We start from the raw sequence: 23,067 nt of genomic DNA on the forward strand, positions 1-23,067 counted from the left end.
CACTGAACGCATCCTCTTCCATGAGCTGTTGCAACCGCGCCGAAAATTCAAAGCGTTTGACTTTGTCATCGGGTGTCAGGGCTTGTAGGAATTGTAAACGGTAAGGCTTCTGCTTTAGCCTTTTCCGTAAGATTTTCCAAACCGTCGGCTGTGGTACGTTTAGCTCCCTGCTTGCTTTATTCGTCGACTTCCGCGGGCTACGCGTGAAACTTGCCCGCACGCGTTCAACCGTTTCTTCGCTCACTGCAGGCCGACCCGTTGATTTCCCCTTACAGAGGCATCCAGAAGCTTTAAACTGCGCATACCATCGCCGAATGGAGTTAGCAGTTGGTGGATCTTTGTTGAACTTCGTCCTGAGGTGTCTTTGCACTGTTATGACTGACTGATGTGAGTGCATTTCAAGCACGACATACGCTTTCTCGGCTCCTGTCGCCATTTTGTCTCACTGCACTCTCGAGCGCTCTGGCAGCAGAAACTTGGAAGTGCGGCTTCAGCCGAACAAAACTTTATGAGTTTTTCTACGTATCTGTAGTGTGTCGTGACCATATGTCAATGAATTTATGAAATCGCTTCAATCATTTGTAATAGCCCTGTACGAGGGTTAGAACTTTAATAGTGGCAACTATTTATTTACAGCTCGTATAACCCGTTGTCAGCGATGTGGAAGTCGTAGGACACTCTTACGAGTAGCAGTGCCAGTTGTGTTGACAGTTCCGAGCGGCGCGCTCTATTGCCCGGCGAATTTGTAGCAGTTCTGAAGCGAATGCTGTGAAGTTTTTCCTTCAGTTTAGAAATCGGGTTGAACTTAAGAGGGCTTAAGTCAGGGGAGTGCACTAGGTGGTATAGCACTTAGCAGCCGCATCAGTCAAACAAATCAGTAACAGCTTGCACTGTACGTGCTTGAGCATTGTCCTGCAAAATGATGGTCAGGTCCCGCAGAAAGTGTCATCACTTCTCTCTCTATGCTGTTCATTTTTGGAACACAGCCTACGACCAGCTTAGAGACAGAAGTGATGATACTTTCTGCAGGACCTGACCTGCATTTTGCGGGACAATGCTCAAGCACATACTGTGCAAGCTGTTACTGATTTGTTTAGCTGATGGTGCTGCTAAGTGCTATACCACCTACTGCACTCCCCTGACTTAAGCCCTCTTAAGTTCAACCCGATTTCTAAACTGAAGGAAACACTTCACGGCACTCGCTTCAGAACTGCTACAAATTCGTGGGACAATAGAGCGCGCCGCTCGGAACTGTCAACACAACTGGCACTGCTACTCGTAAGCTTTTTTTTTTTTTTATTCGTGTCAGAAGCACCATGGATACAGGAATATAAAAAAATGAATAGCACACAGAAAAAAAATTAATTACAGGCATATGAAAATATATATAAAATATATATACAAACATGTGTGCACAGAAACAAAATGTTATAGGCATTTGGCCCATAAGCGGGCTACGTCGACAGCATTTGGGGTTGCCAACATCAGATCTCCTAAAGTGCAGTGTGAAGGACATTCAGGGCAGTTATACATGTGCTGGGTCGTCTGCACCTCTCCACAGTCGCAGAGATTAGATGTAGTAGAATATCCCCACTTCAGAAGGTTATTTCTTGACCGTGCAGTGTTGGTGCGTAGCCTGTTTAGTGATCTCCAGACCACCCAATCCTCATCGTAACCTGGTGCCAATTCTTCCTTTGGTTCCATCCAGTGCCCTTCTCCCGACCGCTTCCATCTCTCCACCCTAGATCCAGGTTGGTCGCTAAAATCTTCGGTTGCTCTGAGAAAACTGCGTCTAGATTTCAAGCGTTTGGTGGCTGGCTGAGTTTTGTGGAGCGGCTGGCTCTCTGCCATCTCAGCCCTCGCTCTTTCACTATATGGTGCCGCTTCTCTTCGCACTGCAGGAGGTGCAATCCCAGCAAGATGGTAGAGCTTGTCTGTTGGCGTCGGTTTCACACAACCAGTGACGAGCCTGCAGGTCTCGTTCAGAGCAATGTCGACCTGTTTAGCGTGGGTAGAGTTGTACCAGACACTGCTTGCATATTCGCCTGCTGGGAAGCGAACTGCTAGTGCTGTGGTCCTCACTACCTCTGGCTTTGCGCCCCAGGAGGAGTTCGTTATTTTCCGAAGAATATTATTTCTGCCGCTCACCTTCATTTTGGTGTTAATACAGTGCTGTCTATACGTCAGAGCCCTGTCTAGGGTTACTCCTAGGTATTTGGGGTTAGCGCAGTGTTCGAGGAGTGTGTCCTTCCAGAAGACACGCAGCTTACGGGATGCCTGCTTGTTATGGAGATGGAAGGCGCAAACTTGTGTTTTGCTAGGGTTCGGCTTGAGTTGATTGTCGGCGTAGTACTGACAGAGCACGTCTAGCAATAGTGGCAACTATTTATTTACAGCTCGTACAAAATAGATACGTGTTTGAAAGTCTCACTGACCTTCAAAGTAGTCACCAGCATTGTGTATAACCCGTTGTCAGCTTACGAGTATCCGCTCACGGATGCGCTCACGGATACTCGTAAGCTGACAACGGGTTATACACATTGCTGGTGACTACTTTGAAGGTCAGTGAGACTTTCAAACACGTATCTATTTTGTACGAGCTGTAAATAAATAGTTGCCACTATTGAAGTTCCAACACTTGTATATGATGTAAATGGGCGTATCTCATGACTGCATTGACTTAGAGACTCAAATCTTTTACACCGCCAAGGACCGCAGTATGCAACATAAATTTCAACTTTGTACCTCTACCTGTTCTTCAGAAAAAGAGGTCTGAACAGTCGGACAGACAAGTAGACAGGACAACAAAGTGATCTTATACGGGTTCCATCTTTACCTATTGATGTACGGAAGCCGCGCGGGATTAGCCGAGCGGTCTGAGGCGCTGCAGTCATAGACTGTGCGGCTGGTCCCGGCGAAGGTTCGAGTCCTCCCTCGGGCATGGGTGTGTGTGTTTGTCCTTAGGATAATTTAGGTTAAGTAGTGTGCAAGCTTAGGGACTGATGACCTTAGCAGTTAAGTCCCATAAGATTTCACACACATTTTAACATTTTTTTTTTTTTTTTTTTTTATGTACGGAACCTTAAAAATAAGGTAGAAGCTAGGTTATAAAAGATACAAGCGAAGCAAACAAATGTTCTGTTCTTCAAAGCAACCATTATACAAGATACACACGCTGTTAGGGAAACATTGACCAAGGCAATCAACCGCCGACAATACAAAATTAAGATGAAAGCCATCAGATCCACAGCCAACACGGCGAGTGTAGAAACTGCGCACAAGTGAACAGCAAAATGATTATAGAAAAACTGCACTGATAAAGAGCATTAAGTGGAAGAGTTAAAAAATAATCGAAGAGAATAAGGGCAGCTGTCAAGTAATTTCAAGCGTTCAGTTGTGAACGTGTGAGACTTGTACACAGCAACATGGATCGCTATGAAGAGACTCAATATGTGGTGGACATATCTTCAACTACTCTTCGATTATATTGCCAGGAAAGTGTTGAAATACAAAGTTAGTGTTCCTGACTTCTGGTCGGTATTAAATACATGGTATGTTGTGGTCTGGTGTCTAACACTGGTGTTTGTTTTTCGTGTTGAAATGTCATGGGCAATAGTGGAACTATTACTTTCGTAATACGTTGCTGTTCCGTTACATACATTTACCATCGCTGACGTTCACTTTATATAGTACGACGTAAACATGCCATTGTTGTGTTCAGTTTCTTGGACAAGTAGTAAGACAGTTAATTTACAACACTCTGAATAAGTAATACTTTGTTAATTACAACAAAACTTATCTTCGCTCGATAGGCTCAGCTGTAGCCATTAAACTGCATACATGGATTTGGGGTCCAGAACGCACAAAATGAGCCACAATTGCTGACTGGCGAATTGATACAAGTCCAGAATGGCCTTACTACAGTCACTAGAAAACAAAAGTTGGTAGACACTTGTTTACACATTTCTGACAGCGCTGGCGCGTAGGCGCAGTTCACAGAAAACGGAAGTCTCTTCATTCATCGAGGGTTGATACGGACTGTGTCACGGCGAATGGACAGCACAATGACGTTACTCCGACAGGAACTTCTGAAACTGCGCAGGATCCGACCTCGAACAGAACTGTCCTGCTAGGCGCTTCAGGCCGGAACAGCGCTGCTGCTACGGTCGCAGGTTCGAATCCTGCCTCGGGCATGGATGTGTGTGATGTCCTTAGGTTAGTTAGGTTTAAGTAGTTCTAAGTTCTAGGGGACTGATGACCTCAGATGTTGTGTCCCATAGTGCTCAGAGCCATTTGAACCATTTTTTGAGAACTGTCCTCCTAGTCTCTGACGACGCTATTTCGTGTCAGAGGCGCTGCGGTGACGCCTTGGAACTACGGGAGGCACGGCTTCTTGCTAGCATCTCATTGGCGCCTCGTGATATCGCTTTGCTGAACAGTATCTGTGCAGTAGTCTTGCGCCGCTCTCGATACTCGACGATACCGCACCGTAATTTCCGAACCGTAATGGCATGTGAATTTCGTAAACAGTTGATCTTATACATCTCAGGAAACTCATAAATGGCTTCTGTCAGCTAGAATCGATGCTGTTTGTACAAAGTGGTACCTTCGTTCTCTTACACTTTACGACCATTGTGACTGGAGCTCCTTAGACACATCGTCATTCCTATGTAGGAGAAACGGTTTGCAACCTTGTCGCTGTCCCTCATATTCTCTCAGTCATGGCTGAGAGTAAATCTCATACGTTTTCTGAATTCTGTAAAAATGATGACACGACGCTCTCGATATTTCGATATTCTACTTTGAAACACAGTGAAGAAGTCTGATGTAATTATACACTACTGGCCATTAAAATTGCTACACCAAGAAGAAATGCAGATGATAAACGGGTATTCATTGGACAAATATATTATACTAGAACTGACATGTGATTACATTTTCACGCAATTTGGGTGCATAGATCCGGAGAAATCAGTACCCAGAACAACCACCTCTGGCCGTAATAACGGCCTTGATACGCCTGGGCATTGGGTGAAACAGAGCTTGGATAGCGTGTATAGGTACAGCTGCCCATGCAGCTTCAACACGACACCACAGTTCATCAAGAGTAGTGACAGGCGTATTGTGACGAGCCAGTTGCTCGGTCACCATTGACCAGACGTTTTCAATTGGTGAGAGATCTGGAGAATATGCTAGCCAGGGCAGCAGTCGAACATTTTCTGTATCCAGAAAGGCCCGTACAGGACATGCAACATGCGGTCGTGCATTATCCTGCTGAAATGCAGAGTTTCCCAGGGATCGACTAAAGGGTAGAACCACGTTTCGTAACACACCTGAAATGCAACGTCAACTGTTCAAAGTGCCGTCAATGCGAACAAGAGGTGACCGAGACGTGTAACCAATCGCACCCCATACCATCACGCCGGGTGATACGCCAGTATGGCGATGACGAATACACGCTTCCAGTGTGCGTTCACCGCGATGTCACCAAACACGGATGCGACCATCATTATGCTGTAAACAGAACCTGGATTCATCCGAAAAAATTACGTTTTGCCATTCGTGCACCCAGGTTCGTCGCTGAGTACACCATCGCAGGCGCTCCTGTCTTTGATGCATCGTCAAGGGTAACCGCAGCCGTGGTCTCCGAGATGATGGACCATGCTGCTGCAAACGTCGTCGAACTGTTCGTGCAGATGGTTGTTGTCTTGCAAACATCCCCATCTGTTGACTCAGGGATCGAGACGTGGCTGCACGATCCGTTACAGCCATGCAGATAAGACTCCTGTCATCTCGACTGCTAGTGATACGAGGCCGTTGGGATCCAGCACGGCGTTCCGTATTACCCTCCTGAACCAACAGATTCCATATTCTGCTGACAGTCATTCGATATCGACCAACGCGAGCAGCAATGTAGCAATACGATAAACCGCAATCGCAAGAGGCTACAATCCGACCTTTATCAAAGTCGCAAACGTGATGGTACGCATTTCTCCTCCTTACACGAGGCAACGTTTCACCAGGCAACGCCGGTCAACTGCTGTTTGTGTATGAGAAACCGATTGGAAACTTTCCTCGTTTCAGCACGTTGTAGGTGTCGCCACCGGCGCCAACCTTGTGTGAATGCTCTGAGACGCTAATCATTTGCATATCACAGCATCTTCTTCCCGTCGGTTAAATTTCGGGTCCGTAGCACGTCATCTTCCTGGTGTAGCAATCTTAATGGCCAGTAGTGTAGTTTGCGTAAAACGCTCCAAACCATTTGGCTTCATAAAGCAAAGGAGAAGCTGATGAAAGACTTAGCTTTCTTGGAAACATTAATAGGCTGTTATATCATTAGCACCACTATCCGTCAAAATATTTATGGAACTCTCTGTTGCCTAGTTGTTGTGGTTTTGGATTTGCAGCAGAAACACGATCACCCTAACGTGATAATTTAACGGGTAATACTAAAATATGTCAAAGTTACATCTGTTTCATGAGTTCGAAATTGTAGTAGAAATATAAAAGATACTTTGCAAAGATTCATCAAGTTGATGGGTACAACCAAAGGAATACATCGCCAGCGGTTGTTGGCTGTTCAGCTTCTGAAAACTTCTTGTGCCCTTTATGGAGACAGAATAACAACAGCATAAGTTCCATCCCTTCCAACCGATCAAAAGCTTGTTCCATCCATTTAATACAGAATCGTGACACTAAAAAGAGATCGGCCAATTCAGCAAAATTCAGAGTTGTAAAATTGACGTGAAAATTCAGTCACTTGCTTTCTGACTTCTATAGTAACGATAACGCTTAGCTAGTGGTATTTCCACGTTTGACTTATGAAATCAGTGGAAACGTCTGACGTGATTATACTCTGCAAGTCTTTATGCAGCGCCTTAGGAGTATACCGTAAACTGGTGCTGGCTGGCAGTCGTGTACAGCCTGCTGCGAGCACTACAAGCTGTACCGCACGATTTGTAGCTCCACAGTGCCGGTAGCATCATGGTTGTGCGTTACACGAATGACTGAGGGCTCTATTCGCCTCTTGTATCCGGATCATGTGGACTGCCGCGCGGGACTGGCCGAGCGATGCCGGCGCGATAGCTCAGCGTGCTCGGTCAGGGGGTTAGATGCCCTCTGCAATAAAAAAAACTGAGTGAATGGATCAACGAAGAACCTGAACTGACATCATAGGACGTCCGCCACGAACAAATAGAACAAACTAAAAAAACGAACAAAATAAGATCAACTAAAAAAAAAGCGGTCTAAGGCGCTCCAGTCATGGACTGTGCGGCTGGTCTCAGCGGAGGTTCGAGTCCTCCCTCGGGCATGGGTGTGTGTGTTTGTCATTAGGATAATTTAGGTTAAGTAGTGTGTAAGCTTAGGGACTGATGACCTTATCAGTTAAGTCCCATAAGATTTCACACACATTTGAACATTTTTGACCATGTGGACAAGATGTCTGGCGTCTGGTACTGGTGACAGTATATTCGAGTAAAATTTCGTTGTTTTTTCATCGTCTCTATTTATCGCGTTTTTGACGTTTACTATTCGGCTTGTGTGTATGTATCTATGTGTATCATTCTCAAAAGTGTTTGATACATGGCTGCATATAGAATAGTGAGTTTATAACGATACTACGGTGGTGGGCTCTATTACTTCCGGTAAATAGCTACCATCCATTCCACACACAATTTTTCTTTGTAGTGAAATTTACGAGCATAGTACCTGAATCTATTTTTTTAAGGCTTCAGGACATATACAATGATTCACCGATTAAAGGCAGCACTGTCTATAAGATACATAGACTGAGAGATCTTGCAGGAGACACAAGATAGTACAGTCTCAACAGTAATACAAGGACATTCCAAAAGTAAGTTTCTTCATTGTTTTTGAAAGATAGGGTGGTACATCAGGTGCACAAACTAACTCCATATGAAACCACTCCCGTTCCTGGTCAACGACAGAAGGGCGTCAGTGGAGGAGGAATGACCATATACAGAGTGCCGAAGAAGAGGCAGTAGCACCAGACTAGCGTGCCCAAGACTATTCGAGGAAGCATCACGATGGCAGACGGATGTATATTAACGACGTGGTCGCCAATGGAAGCGCCCGTTGTCATCCAATATGAATGGGCACATGTCTGTCATCCAGGAACGCCTTCAGACTATGTATGGTGAATAGGTCATGTCTCATCAAGTGGATGGTCGCTAGTGTTGCATGCTCAGAGAAGGAAGCCAGAGTGTGGAGTACAAAATGGTTCAAATGGCTCTAAGCACTATGGGACTTAACATCTGAGGTCATCAGTACCCTAGACTTAGAACTAAATAAACGTAACTAACGTAAGGACATCACACACATCCATGCCCGAGGTAGGATTCGAACCTGCGACCGTAGCAGCCGCGTGGTTCCGGAGGGAAGCACCTAGAACCGCTCGACCACAGCGGCCAGCTGTGGAGTACTAAGTCAAAGTGTGCATCTCTCCACATCCATGAATGAAAACAATATTGCTAGAGCACAGGACATGGTGTTAGAGGACAGGCACATACTGGTGTCAGATGTGGTGTCCACAGCGCATACTGGCTGTGCACAGGTCCATCATCGCATGCTCCATGATATGTTAGGTTATCGAAAAGTGACTGCACCATGGGTGCTGAGAAACCTGATAGCAAATCACAAGAGTGCAAGAATAGGGATCAGCATTGATCACTTGATGCGGTACGTGCAGTAGGGAAATGAGTTCCTGTTCAGAACCATCATATACAATGAGGTATGGTTGCACCACTTTAACCCAGAATGCAAGACCACTTCAGTTGTGTGGGCATATTCTCCGTGCCATACTGCACCGTCTGTGACTGTGTACACAGTAATTGTGGATGTGGGCTACACGGCAGACACTACTCCGCTTTATAGATGCCCTGACATCATCGTTTGGGTCCGCAGCTCGTGGTAGTGCGGTAGCGTTCTCGCTTCCCACGCCCGGGTTCCCGGGTTCGATTCCTGGCGGGGTCAGGGATTTTCTCTGCCTCGTGATGACTGGGTGTTGTGTGATGTATTTAGGTTAGTTAGGTTTAAGTAGTTCTGAGTTCTAGGGGACTGATGACCATAGATGTTAAGTCCCATAGTGCTCAGAGCCATTTGAACCATTTGAACACCATCGTTGGTGTGGTTTTCCGTTGACCGAAATGCCATCTTCCGTACAGAATACGATCGTACAGACATATGTTGACAATCTGTGTGATTATACCGAGAATTAGACACAGGGCGGGGAAATAGCGGTTTGTTGCTTTACTTTTCCACACCAGCGCAGAAAGCAGTTCGTGTCATATATGTCATTGAATGTCGGTACACGTTTAAAGGTACACAAAGTGGAAAACACACCAGCTTCTTTTCACACTTAGAAGATGCTGCTTCTAGAGATCTAGATCCAGGTAACACTAGTGACACCATTAATCGCTAGAGTAACGAAATGACCGAAGTACAAAAGAGCCAAACATCGTAGGTCAGTCGCAGTTGTTGTGTATGACTGCACACACAGGAATGATTATTGAACAAGTTAACACATCAAACTGAAGATTTTCTTAACTTGTATTTCTCCAAATGTACGAAGACTCATTACAAATGATGCAACAATAAATAGTGTCCAGTCGTTATAATAGCAACAATGCTGAAGTTGGAGCCGCAACTAGGTGGCGTCTGCATGGCTCCCACAGTGAAGGGGCTCTAAGCATGAGTGGGCTAAGCCATTGCCACTGGTCCTCCTATACTGCAGTGTCAGAGGGCGCTCGAGGAGGCGTGGCTCAGCAAACATGCTCCATTTGGTCTGCTGGATCCTACACAACTGCAGTCGGTGTCTCACAAACACTGGCAATTCCATTGCTATGACACACCATGGGGTGGTATCATTACATGATACCACAACAATTATTAATAATTCACCTGCATATGACACTGTGAAAGAAACAGTCACATGTAGTCTTCCACAACTGCAAAACCCTTTACCTTTGTCTGATTATTTTGATACTGAAACTCCATGAAAACCAGAGACCAAACTGATCCACACAGCTGCACATCCGCCATACTTGGGATACACGCAAAATGGATGGGGGTAGATACACAATGGGATCGTTGCATATCTGTTGATGTTCTATTGGCTGTGGCGTCAGCAAACTCAAGAAGAGAAATGAAAACCAAAACCAGTAGCATTCTACACAGGATGCGGTGTCTGGAAAAATAGCTCAATGTGGTTCTGGACAAGACAGTCCAAATATTATTGAAAGGAAATTTATGGAGAGAGCCGATTATAAAACTGCATAATTCAAATATTCTCAGAAAACACATAACCATATGCTTAACTGCACAGACTGACGATAGACTGACGTTTAACCAACGCATAAAACAGGAAATTGATAAGCTCGCACACATGAACACAGTTACTTCCACTCTTCCACCACAAACCAAAAGAATACATCACTGTGCCTTGTTTGAGTCAATAGTACGTTTCGTGGCAAGCACATAGGTATACGGACTGTAACAGACAACAATGGCAACCGTTGTTAGGCGAGATCAAAGAAGCGTCCTGCTGAGACTATCAGCGTTTTCAACACCACGTCAGTGGTATGGTTCAAATGGCTCTGAGCACTATGGGACTCAACTGCTGTGGTCATAAGTCCCCTAGAACTTAGAACTACTTAAACCTAACTAACCTAAGGACAGCACACAACACCCAGCCATCACGAGGCAGAGAAAATCCCTGACCCCGCCGGGAATCGAACCCGGGAACCCGGGCGTGGGAAGCAAGAACGCTACCGCAAGACCACGAGATGCGGGCGTCAGTGGTAAGCAGTGTGTGTGGTTCTTAGAGTGTATCCGATAGACCTAACAATCCATCAGTGAACTGCGACATACTGGCTTAAGAAGGCAGACTAGATGAAGTAATGGAAATTACAGGGGAAGATTTAAGGGACAAATGTCAACTAAAACAGTCGCGAGTGAATGTGTGGCAGCATGGGTGGCCAACCAGTTTTAAAGGCCATAGAGTTTATTCCTTTTCTCCGACATCCGGGAGAGACAGAACGTGCGCCCTGCAGACCTCAGTCGAGGCACAGTGCGTTTTTTAACAGGACACGGCCCCTACCCAATGCACCTTCATTAAATGTACCTCAGTCAATGCATAAACCGTTCTTTCGGGGAACCAGGAACCGCTCAGTATATGCACACAATGAACACAACACATGCGGACCCAACAAACTATTTCACACGTGTCATCTACGGCCCTATAAAAATCCCACACAAATGGCAAAACCTGAACAGAGCCACTGACATTACATCACATGTATTACATAGAAAATACAAAGAAATAAGTCCATGCAGACGAGCGAGACAAACAATTACTTGGAATGAACTTGACCCTTGACAAGTATTCGACACGAACAAAACGAGAGCACGGTTCATAATTTATGAGCGATGCAGTGGAGCAAAATAGGGCACACAACCCTGACAGATTGATGGTTTGTAACTCTGAAATCAGGGTACGCTAAGAAATAGCATTTGTGGGCTATAACTAGCTATAACCATACTGTCACGTTAAACCTGTAACAGCTATAGTGTTGAAGCAGTACCACTACATAACTAGATTGTATAGAGATAAATACACCAACCACACACATAGAACGACAGAAAGACTTAATTCATCTACATCTATATAGATACTCTGCAAATCACATTTAAGTGCTTGGCAGTGGGTTCATCGAACCACCTTGACAATTCTGTATTATTACAATCTCGTATAGCGCGCGTAAAGAACGAACACCTATATCTTTCCGTACAAGCTCTGATTTCCCTTATTTCATCGTGGTGGTCGTTTCTCCCTATGTAGGTCGGTGTCAACAAAATATTTTCGCAATCGGAGGATAAAGTTGGTGATTGGAATTTCGTAAGAACATTCCGTCGCAAAGAAAAACGCTTTTCTTTTAATGATGTGCAGCCCAAATCCTGTATCATTTCAGTGAAACTTTCTCCCATATTTCGTGATAATGCAAAACGTGCTGCCCTTCTTTGAACTTTTTCGATTTACGCCGTTATTCCTATCTGGTAAGGATCCCACACCGTGCAACAGTATTCTACAAGAGGACGGACAAGCGTTGTGTAGGCTGTCTCCTTAGTAGATCTGTCACATTTTCTAGTGTCTTGCCAATAAAACGCAGTCTTTTGTTGGCCTTCCCCCACAGCATTTTCTATGTGATCCTCCCACTTGTAAGCTGCATGAATGCTTCTAACCTTAGGCTACCACTGGGTACCTACGCAGGCTGTGCATGGAATTGATGTACAAATACAAATGTACAAGAAATTGGAACAGGAATAATTCCAAGAAACCTAAAGAATTAGTAGTATAACTAATTGACAACAAGGATGGTACAGATGACATGTCGCTATCATCTAGCTTTTCTGAAAATGAAAGAATTTTGTATGACAGGCTATCTGCGAGGACGTCCAGTAACTAATACAACACAGTTCTTTCTGGAAGCAGCTTGGTTTTACTCAGGATTCCCCACTCTTTTAGCAACAAAACCCCATTTTTCAGCATAATCTCAATTCAATGTGACAGTTTTACGTCACCCCACTAGGAGAGCCACCCTACTGGTCGATGTCAGGCTCATCATCTTGCTACATCAATAAACCTCCCCATTATCCCTGTACTTCTTCCCACAGAGTGCATTCTTCATTGGGCCAAACAAAGCGAAGTCAGAATGTACGAGATACGGGCCGTAGAGTGGATGAGGAAGAATAGTCCACTGTTGTTTCAACGACTCACCACGCCTTTGCAGTGCCAGGTCTCCGTAGACATTCTGCAAGCGCCTATGAATATCTGTGAAGCTCTGGTACTCCACCAAAGGAAACTCAGTGACAGCTCTCAGTTTGGAGTGCGCCTATGTTACAGACGCCATATTGAATACTATGTATAGCGCCGCCGCGTATTGGAAATCCGTGAGATTAAATGGGCAAAAGTGGGAATATTCCACGACGTCCCACAACGAATCCTGTCTTTTTTTAACCAATAATTCGCCGAGAAGAAAATGTGTTGCGTTACTTTTTGAACATTATGAATAAAAGTTGCACAAACGCAAAAAAGAAAAATAAATCGAAAGAATCTACTGCCTATGACTTCCTGAAGAAATGAATTAGTGCTAAAGAACAAGATGTGATAGGAGTCTTGTTTTTAGACTTATGTCAAGCCTTTAGTTTGGTTAACCAGAAAATGACGCTTAAGAAATTATACAAGTAAGGTATCTGTGGAGATATGTAAAATTGGTTTCAATCACATCTTTCTCACAGGTAACAGGTGGTAGAAATATGTCTAAAAATATAAATTTCTTATATGGTTATGACTTATGGAATATTTCAAAGCTTTGTGTTAAGTGCCCTGCTATTCCTTATTCATACAAATTGTCTATCATAGCACTTGCTAGCAGCTGAGTCAGTGCTATTTTAAATGATAATAACCTCTGTATTACAGGACACAATGCAGCTGATTTATATCAGGATTCTGTGATAACAGAATAAAGAGGAAGAATGTTTAGAGGTAACTGTATAGTGATAACTTGGAAGAAACAGTGTGGACTAACATTAAAGATATAAGAACAAAAACCAGAAACAACGTAATACTAGATGTGACATTAAATAAACTACTGAACAAAAAATTGAGTAAATGTTGTTATTCTCGAGAATGGTTTGGGTCTATCATAATATTGAAACAGAACTTTGTGTTTATTATGCAGATATTTGTAGTCTGTTACTGTGTGGTATGATGGTTTGCAAATTTTGCAAAACAATTATTTAAACTTATAGAATGAGTTATAGGGATAACTACTATTTACAGAAGGAATGCATTTTTTATAAAACAATCGCCACTGTTGCATTTGTCTGTTGGACTGTTAGTACACACTAGTCTTCTAAACTACTAGACATAATGTCATGGGGTTTTCACAGGTATCTTGAGGGGAACTTGTGCCAACATGTAAGTTTTATGTCACCAATAATGGATCACAGAAAAATATATCACAATTTAAAGTTTCAGCTAAGAGCATCATATCTCTGTTTGTACATGCTAAACACCAAAACTACAGAACGAGTTTTCGTGGCATTTTCACAGGTAACATGTGTGGCTTACAGCAACATTTAGGCATTATTTCTGCAAAATCTGTAATTTAAAGTTATATTTAAAATGGTCTGCTCAGCATAGTGATTTTTATGTTCACCTCTGTGACATGATCATCACAACGTAGCACACCAGAGAATAAATAGAGGGTGCTGTTAGTTCTGTAGTAACCAATAGATGACGCTGTTAGTTATTTTTACTTCATTGGCAGATGTACTTTCTGAAGTTCACGTCAGTGACAGAATTTAGCACTACAATCTTATCCTTATGACTAAAAACTAAAATTCAATGTACCAGGCTACAGTAAAGGCATTTCAAGATTTCGCTTTGTGTCACTGCTTTTTGCTTCTTTCAAGAGATTTTTTATATTCTTTGCTAGGAAAAATAAATGTATTCAACTCTTTGTGCTTTAGATGCTACTCGTTACATTTTTAATTCGTTTCATTTTAGAATAAAAATGGCTAGAAAATGGTCGAATCTTTCAGAATACAGCAGATTGGCTAGAAGACTGAGGACTATGCGTTCTCAAGAATCCTATGAAGATCTTGAGATGGGACTTCCTATGACTCGAGAGCATCAGGCTTTAATTCGCTCTTTGGAAACTCCTTCCGAAAGTGAGGTGTCAGATGACTCTGATCAAGAGCACACGTATTTATTGCTCCTAAGAGCACTTCACTCACAGAGAAAACTGCCAAAGTTCTCAGTATGGTTCCACAGCTACTTCACAGCCTCTCCCATGTTCGTAAAGCAAACGAGATCTTTATTCATGTCCCCAATCATACTACTTCACACGTTGTGTGCAGAAGAGCTTTACAAGTTGGAATAAATTTTGTGCACACAAAATCTCAGGCATAGCTATAAAAGCTGGGACTTCTGGGTTTCTGAGATAGTTTAAAATAAAAAACGGAATTAAAAAACAATAAAGATAATGAGAAGCATTACAAATAAGGAATTATTCAGTAACATCTTAAAATAATTTGTAGTTTTAACTTCTTCACTGTTATATACAGCTGAAAGTGTGTTATCTGAAATCGTACATGAACGTGTGCGTTACATAAAATCATAGCTGGAATACTTATCAAAGAATAGTGAAGTTCAGAATTATGAAACTAGAAGTCAAATGATTTTTGTAGAGACATATTTAACAGGGTTCAGAAAACTACACTATAAAGCCTAATATAAATTTCAGTTAATTGTTTGCATAAATATCGAACACAAAACATCATATTTCTTGTAGAAAGAATTGAAACAGATGATAACTAATAGTCTCTAAATACTGATAAATATACAAATTATTCAAACCAACACAGCTCTGACACTTTCTACAATAATATATAATGAGTGTTTACTACACCTTTCATGTGAAGAATATTACTGCACCTTCGTCCCTATTTTGAGTGTTTCAATGCAGCAGAGTAAACAACAAATTGTCACACTGAGGCTTTCTTAGAGTAATAATGATTGTAGGAGTGCAGCGTATACATTAATTAGTGTTAGGGTAAGGTACATTTATGTTTCTAGAAGTGAAATGATGTTTTCAGTGACTGGAAAATAAGTTTTTGTTTTTGTGTATAATTAATAAACACACACAGTAGTCTCCATATGAAACTGTCTTCTTCTTTAGGAAGTGGCTTATTCCTATTGCTGTACAATATGATCTGTGGGTAAATAATAATAATAATAATGATAATAATAATAATAATTGTTGTTGTTGTTATTGTTAAGGAAGTATATTTTCTCTAGAATGAGATTTTCACTCTGCAACGGAGTGTGCGCTGATATGAAACTTCCTGGCAAATTAAAACTGTGTGCCCGCCCGAGACTCGAACTCGGGACCTTTGCCTTTCGCGGGCAAGTGCTTTACCATCTGAGCCACCGAAGCACGACTCACGCCCGGTCCTCATAGCTTTACTTCTGCCAGTATCTCGTCTCCTACCTTCCAAACTTTACAGAAGCTCTCCTACGAGATACTGGCACAAATAAAGCTGTGAGGACCGGGCGTGAGTCGTGCTTCGGTAGCTCAGATGGTAGAGCACTTGCCCGCGAAAGGCAAAGGTCCCGAGTTCGAGTCTCGGTCGGGCACACAGTTTTAATCTGCCAGGAACTTTTATATTTTCTCTGTTTAAGGTCAAATATCAAGATTCTCAGTACAGATACTTATGCATCCCATGTTTCACACATTAAGAGTTTGCAGTGAAATCATTCTTAAAGGGTGTTAGTATCTTTTTCACTAGTGCAACTATATGTACAGTAAATAGTGAACTAACTGTATTTACATTTCATTTCTAAGAACAGTTACCAAATTAAATACTTTACACACATTTGATATATAATGGTAGTTTATAAAAACTGTTGCTTTGTTATTAAGAATCTTACATGCAGTATCATGGAACATCACTACCCAATGTACAAGTGTTAACCTGCAGCTGAAAGGAATAGCGGTGTTTTCGTTAAGCTCCACAATGGACACCTTTTACATAATGGGTAATTTTATTGTTATTGTTAGCTTCTTGTTCAAAGAAGTTTTAATGTAATGATCATTTAATTTTTAGCTTTATCCAGAGCAATTAACATAAAAGCACACAATTAATTTTTGGCCACTCTGCAAATAAAGTGACAAATACGTTAAGAAATTTAGAGTTAAAAACTAATGTTAGTTAATGACATCTATTAATTACAAAAATTAGTATTTGAGTATGGCATTTGCAGTAAATATCAAATAAAATGATTAGACTCACAAACTGCAGGAATGATATTAAAGTTTATTAATGTTTCTTTTGTTTCCATAAGTTTTATATGTTTTGTACTTCATCCAAACTGAGCCAAATTTCATTTAAAAATACATTCAGAAAAAATTACCCTCTTTCTACAAGCTACCAAGATTAAAAAGAATACAATAATATGCCAATTGGATTAACAACTATCACAGAGTCCCCCTTCTGAGTGTCCATTATTATTTTGAGGCAAATGCAACATTAGCAGGTGATCTTTCATGTGGTTGTATCAGTGCATAATACTTTCATTCATTCTATGATGTATCTTCTAGTGTCATAGTTTCTATAATCCTTTCTCATTATATTATTTGTTTTGTTTATCATTAGCTCTAAGTCGTCTGTTGAATACATTCCGTATTTATTCTTCATTCTCCCTTGGGTTGTGTAGTTTTATTAGCCTGTCATCTAGCAAGGCACACTATCAGAGTGTCTACATAAGTTAGCACAGTGCACAGAAAATCTTGGAACATCAACAACAGAAACAACAATCGCTGTAGCAGCATACCATTCAACGAAACATCATCGATACGGGCTTTCGGAGCCGAAGGCCCACTCGTGTTCCCTTGATGAGTGCACGACACAAAGCTTTACGCCTCGCCTACGTCCGTCAACACCGACATTGGACTGTTGATGACTGGAAACATGTTGCCTGGTCGGACGAGTCTCGTTTCAAATAGTATCGAGCGGATGGACGTGTACAGGTATGTAGACAATCTCATGAATCCATGGACCTGCATGTCAGCAAGTGACTATTCAAGCTTGTGGAGGCTCTATGTTGGTGTGAGGCGTGCGCAGTTGGAGTGATATGGGAACCCTGATACGCGTAGATAAAATTCTGACAGGTGACACGTACGTAAGCATCATGTCTGACCGTCAGCATCCGTTCATGTCCATTGTGCCTTCCGACGGACTTGGGCAATTCCATCAAGACAATACGACGCCCTACACGTCCAGAATTGCTACAGAGTGGCTCCAGGAACACTCTTCTGAGTTTAAACACTGCCGCTGGCCACCAAATTCTCCAGACATCAACATTATTGAGCATTCCTTGCAACGTGCTGTTCGGAAGAGATCTCTACTCCACATTCCCCCCCGACCCCCTCCCCGTACTCTTACTGATTTATGGACAGCGCTGCAGGATTCATTGTGTCAATTCTCTCCAGCACTACTTCAGACATTAGTCGAGTCCGCGCTATGTCGTGTTGCGGCACTTCTGCGTGTTTGTGGGGGTCCTACACAATATTAGGCAAGTGTACTAGTTTCTTTGGCTCTTCAGTGTGTAACAACGAGAAAAATATTAAAAATGGTTATAAATTAAAGCTTCCCTGTAGTAACTCCAGAATTTAGTTTAAATGAATTTATACTGCAGAATAAAACGGTCTCCAGCTCCAGAAACGAGCAAAAGTTAATTTGGTGAATGATTATAATGACTTTGATATCATGTAAATATCGTTTCGGAAAGACAAGCCGGCAACTGGACAAAACGCGCCTGCATTAACTCACACGCAAAAGACACACGTGACATGAATGTAAGAAACGTTTCTTTGGAATGCTATGGTGTTAGTCACCTTAATGATCACCAATAATGAGCATTGACTATTTCTTTCACTTGTGAATTTATGGTGAAAGTATAGGATGCTGCCGATGGTTATCGAATTGAGTCAATGAAGTTTCGTTTGAGAAATCCATTCCTTGATTATTACACAGCTACAACATACTAGCAGACTCTTACTTTGCGTTGCGTTGCTTGTGATGCGAAGTTTTGCTTATTATGAGATCCATTATTGACAACAAGCTGTTACTGATTAGCAAGCATCTTGAATGAATTTGGGCCACACGGAAGTCTTCATTACTTCCAAAATCATCTTGACCATATACTATGCCCACATACTTGCTCACCCACTTACGATTTGCCTAGCCACATATTACAACATTTTCGGCGCAAAATACTCTGGCACTCCTCTGCCTTCACCTCTACGACTGCGCGCACTCGCGCCGACGATGTTTTTGTTACACGAAACATATTATGTTTGCCACAGACACACATTGCTTAACTGGTAAAGGCGCTTATTTTACTGAAGCCAGGCGTTTGGTGTGGTAACATTGCGACGCCAGGAAGTTTGTCTGTGATACTACTATGATTTTCTGAAACGAAATGTCGTATGTTTTCCGAGATGGTCTAAACAAGTTCTTCAGTTGAACAAACATTTGAGCGCTAATTGGGTTGACAGACGCACTGCAGGTTCGTGTTACGACAAGAACATAAAGTTACATGTGCACACGTTTAAAGCAGACTGCAATGACAAACAGCACGTTCTACTTATAGGATAACTTTCATAACGAGCATACTATTCGAAGAAAACCCAAAGTTGATCAAAACTGGTTAAAATGCATCGTTAAGCTACGTCCGTTAACACTAGAGTTATTAAACCCCTTAAAATATACTTAATCTATTTAAACATTGCCGGTATTTCAGGTGAGACAAGCTGTAATGTAAATATTTAGGCTTACATACTGTACGAGAGCAAAATATGTAAGATGCTTCTAATTATGCTTACACTGAAAAATATTGCTTTCCTTGTATCTCTCGTCCGCTGTACGTAAAATTACAGCCAAAACGACGTATGTATTAACTGTTATGTCAAAACTCTAAAGACAGCTTAGTTATAACAGTTTGTCCCCATTTCTTACTATTGTTTCATCAGTAAATACACAGCTGTTTACAACTCCTTCTCGCTCGCTGCCTTTAGTGACACCAATGATACTGTTTACAGTACTGTCAGTCTAGTACTGTATGCCTATGCTGTGTACTTCACACAATAAAGACTTCCCTGACATGAATAGCGTGTTTACTACAATGATTTGAGATAAATAAGTCTTACTTATCCTATCAACATACATTACATTTTCAAAACTATATTAATTACTAAGAAAATTCATTAATATCTGTATTCAAAAGAAATGGTTATAAACTCATGAAAACAAGTAGTAGAAAAGCATATAAGGTACTGGGTTGATGTGTTACAAGCTTAGGCATCTCTCTGTCCAGTCCAAATAATAATAACTGCAGGAGACCTGTTCATCAGCGTAAGATCCAAAGAATTTAGTAAGTCAATAACGCATCGGTTCACCTCTGGAAGTTTTTTGGCTGAGCATTGCCTGATAGAGGTTTTAAAAGTCCTCCTGAGAGATATTGTGCCAAATCTGTCCAATTCTGTGTCGCACTAGAGCGTCCAAATCCCGAACTGGTTGGAAAGCACTGTCGACAATGCTCAAAACGTTCTTAATTGGGGAGTAAGATCCAGCAACCTTAGTGGCCAAAGCAGGTTTTCGCAACTCGAAGACAAGCAGCAGGAACTCTCACTGTGTTTGGGTGGCATTATGTTGCTGAAATGTAAGCCCATGATGGCTTTCCTGAAGGGCAGCCAAATGAAGTATAGAATATGTCGATATGCCGGTGGGCTATGAGAGTGGCACAGGTGACGACCAAAGGGGACCTAATATGAAACGAAATGGCACTCACATCATGGTTGTCAGGCCATATGGCGGGTGACTGGTTGGTGTCCTACTGCTGTCCGAACCGTCTCTAGACACATTTTCGGCCTCGAATATCACAGGGTGGAGTAGCCTTGCTTTCAGTGATGAATCCCGCTTCGAACTGAGCCCCGATGACCAGCAAAGACGTATCTGGAGATGCTCTAGGCAGTGGTGGGATGTGAACCTGACTGTCGACCGCCACAGTGCCAGATAGCCAGGAGTGATGGTCTATGGTGCCATTTCATTTTACAGCAGGACGCCTTTGGTTGTTATGAGCCGCATCCTTGCAGCACAGCGGTATGTCGACGATACTCTAACCCCAAGCCCCGTTTTCCTGCCCTTCACGGCAAGTAACGCCCCCATCCTCCCCCCCCCCCCCCCCGCCTCCACGGCTCGAGTTTTAATTGCTTGTCTTCGTGTATGCCAAACGCTGTCTTAGCCAGAACGGTAGCCGGAGCATTATGAGTGGGGCATTCCAACCAGCTCGGGATTTTGATGATCTAATTCGCCAACTGGACAGGATGTGGCACATATCCCTCACCCTCAGTACAACCAGCAAATCTGTCAGTCAAATTCAAGTCAAGTAACTGCTTGCATAAAGGCCAGCCGTGGACTAACGCGTTATTGACTTGCTCGGTTTGTGAAGCTCCTTCTCTTGAATAAATCATACAATTTTTCGGAAATTTTAATCATTTCGTAAAATCGATACAGTAACATTCCGACGTGTTGCAGGTACTTAGCTTGCATTTATCGCGAATCTCTTGCCCAACATGATGTCCCGAGCGACTGGAAAAAAGCGCAGATGATGCCTGTATGTAAGAAGGTTGAAGGACGGATCCTCAAAATTACAGACCAATATCCTTAACATCGGTTTGTTGCAGGATTCTCGAACATATTCTCAGTTCGAATATAATGAATTTCTTTGAGACGGAGAAGTTGCTGTCCATGCATCAGCACGGTTTTAGAAAGCATCGCTTCTGCGAAACGCAACTCGCCCTTTTTTCACATGATATCTTGCGAACCATGGATGAAGGATATCAGACGGATGCCATATTCCTTGACTTCTGGAAAGCGTTTGACTCGGTGCCCCACTACAGACTCCTAACTAAGGTACGAGCATATTGGATTGGTTATCAAATATGTGAGTGGCTCGAAGACTTCGTAAGTAATAGAACCCAGTACGTTGTCCTCGATGGTGAGTGTTCATCGGAGGTGAGGGTATCATCTGGAGTGCCCCAGGGAAGTGTGGTAGGTACGCTGTTGTTTTCTATCTACATAAATGATCTTTTGTATAGGGTGGATAGTAATGTGCGGCTGTTTGCTGATGATGTTGTGGTGCACGGGAAGGTGTCGTCGTTGAGTGACTGTAGGAGGATACAAGATGACTTGGACAGGATTTGTGATTGGTGTAAAGAATGGCAGCTAACTCTAAATATAGATGAATGTAAATTAATGCAGATGAATAGGAAAAAGAATCCCGTAATGTTTGAATACTCCATTAGTAGTGTAGCGCTTGACACAGTCAAGTCGATTAAATATTTGGGCGTAACATTGCAGAGCGATATCAAGTGTGACAAGCATGTAATGGCAGTTGTGGGGAAGGCGGATAGTCGTCTTCGGTTCATTGGTAGAATTTTGGGAAGATGTGGTTCATCTGTAAAGGAGACCGCTTATAAAACACTAATACGACCTATTCTTGAGTACTGTTCGAGCGTTTGGGATCCCTATCAGGTCGGATTGACGGAGGACATAGAAGCAATTCAGAGGCGGGCTGCTAGACTTGATACTGGTAGGTCTGATCATCACGCGAGTGTTACGGAAATGCTTCAGGAACTCGGGTGGAGGTCTCTAGAGGAAAGGAGGCGTTCTTTTCGTGAATCGCTACTGAGGAAATTTAGAGAACCAGCATTTGAGGCTGGCTGCAATACAATTTTACTGCCGCCAACTTACATTTTGCGGAAAGACCACAAAAATAAGATAAGAGAGATTAGGGCTCGTACAGAGGCATATAGGCAGTCATTTTTCCCTCGTTCTGTTTGGAAGTGGGACAGGGAGAGAAGATGCTAGTTGTGGTACGAAGTACCCTCCACCACGCACCGTATGGTGGATTGCGGAGTATGGATGTAGATGTAGAACAGATTCGCAAAACCAGAAGCATTACGCGTATGGTTTTTAAGATCATGTCCTAAAATCTTTTGCTTATTGTCTTCACTACCAAGAGGCGTGCCATTTATTAGGCTTTCATTTCCAGAGCCAAGACCACATAATCGCATCCTGATTAAATTCTCCCCAAGGTCGAAAGATACACAATCAATATTTTGGGTGGTCGATCATCGTATTTCAAATCGCAAATACATATTTATTCATCAGTGTTTTAAAAGGATTCTTTTGTTCATGTTGTTCTAATCAGGTATACTCATACCACAAAAAAGTAATTTGGACTTGAAATTTTGCATTTTCCTGATCCTGCCTGTAATAGGATTGCGAGCAAACAGAAACAGTGGATAGGTAGTTATTACGGAAAGACGTGGAATGCGCCAGAGTCAGCCGGCAGTTCCGCGTCACACACCGCTGTCGTCGGAGCTATCTGAAAAAACGGCGATCAATAATGTGTTG

The sequence above is a fragment of the Schistocerca americana genome, chromosome 1, assembly GCF_021461395.2.
Source record: "Schistocerca americana isolate TAMUIC-IGC-003095 chromosome 1, iqSchAmer2.1, whole genome shotgun sequence".
Lineage (NCBI taxonomy): Eukaryota > Metazoa > Arthropoda > Insecta > Orthoptera > Acrididae > Schistocerca > Schistocerca americana.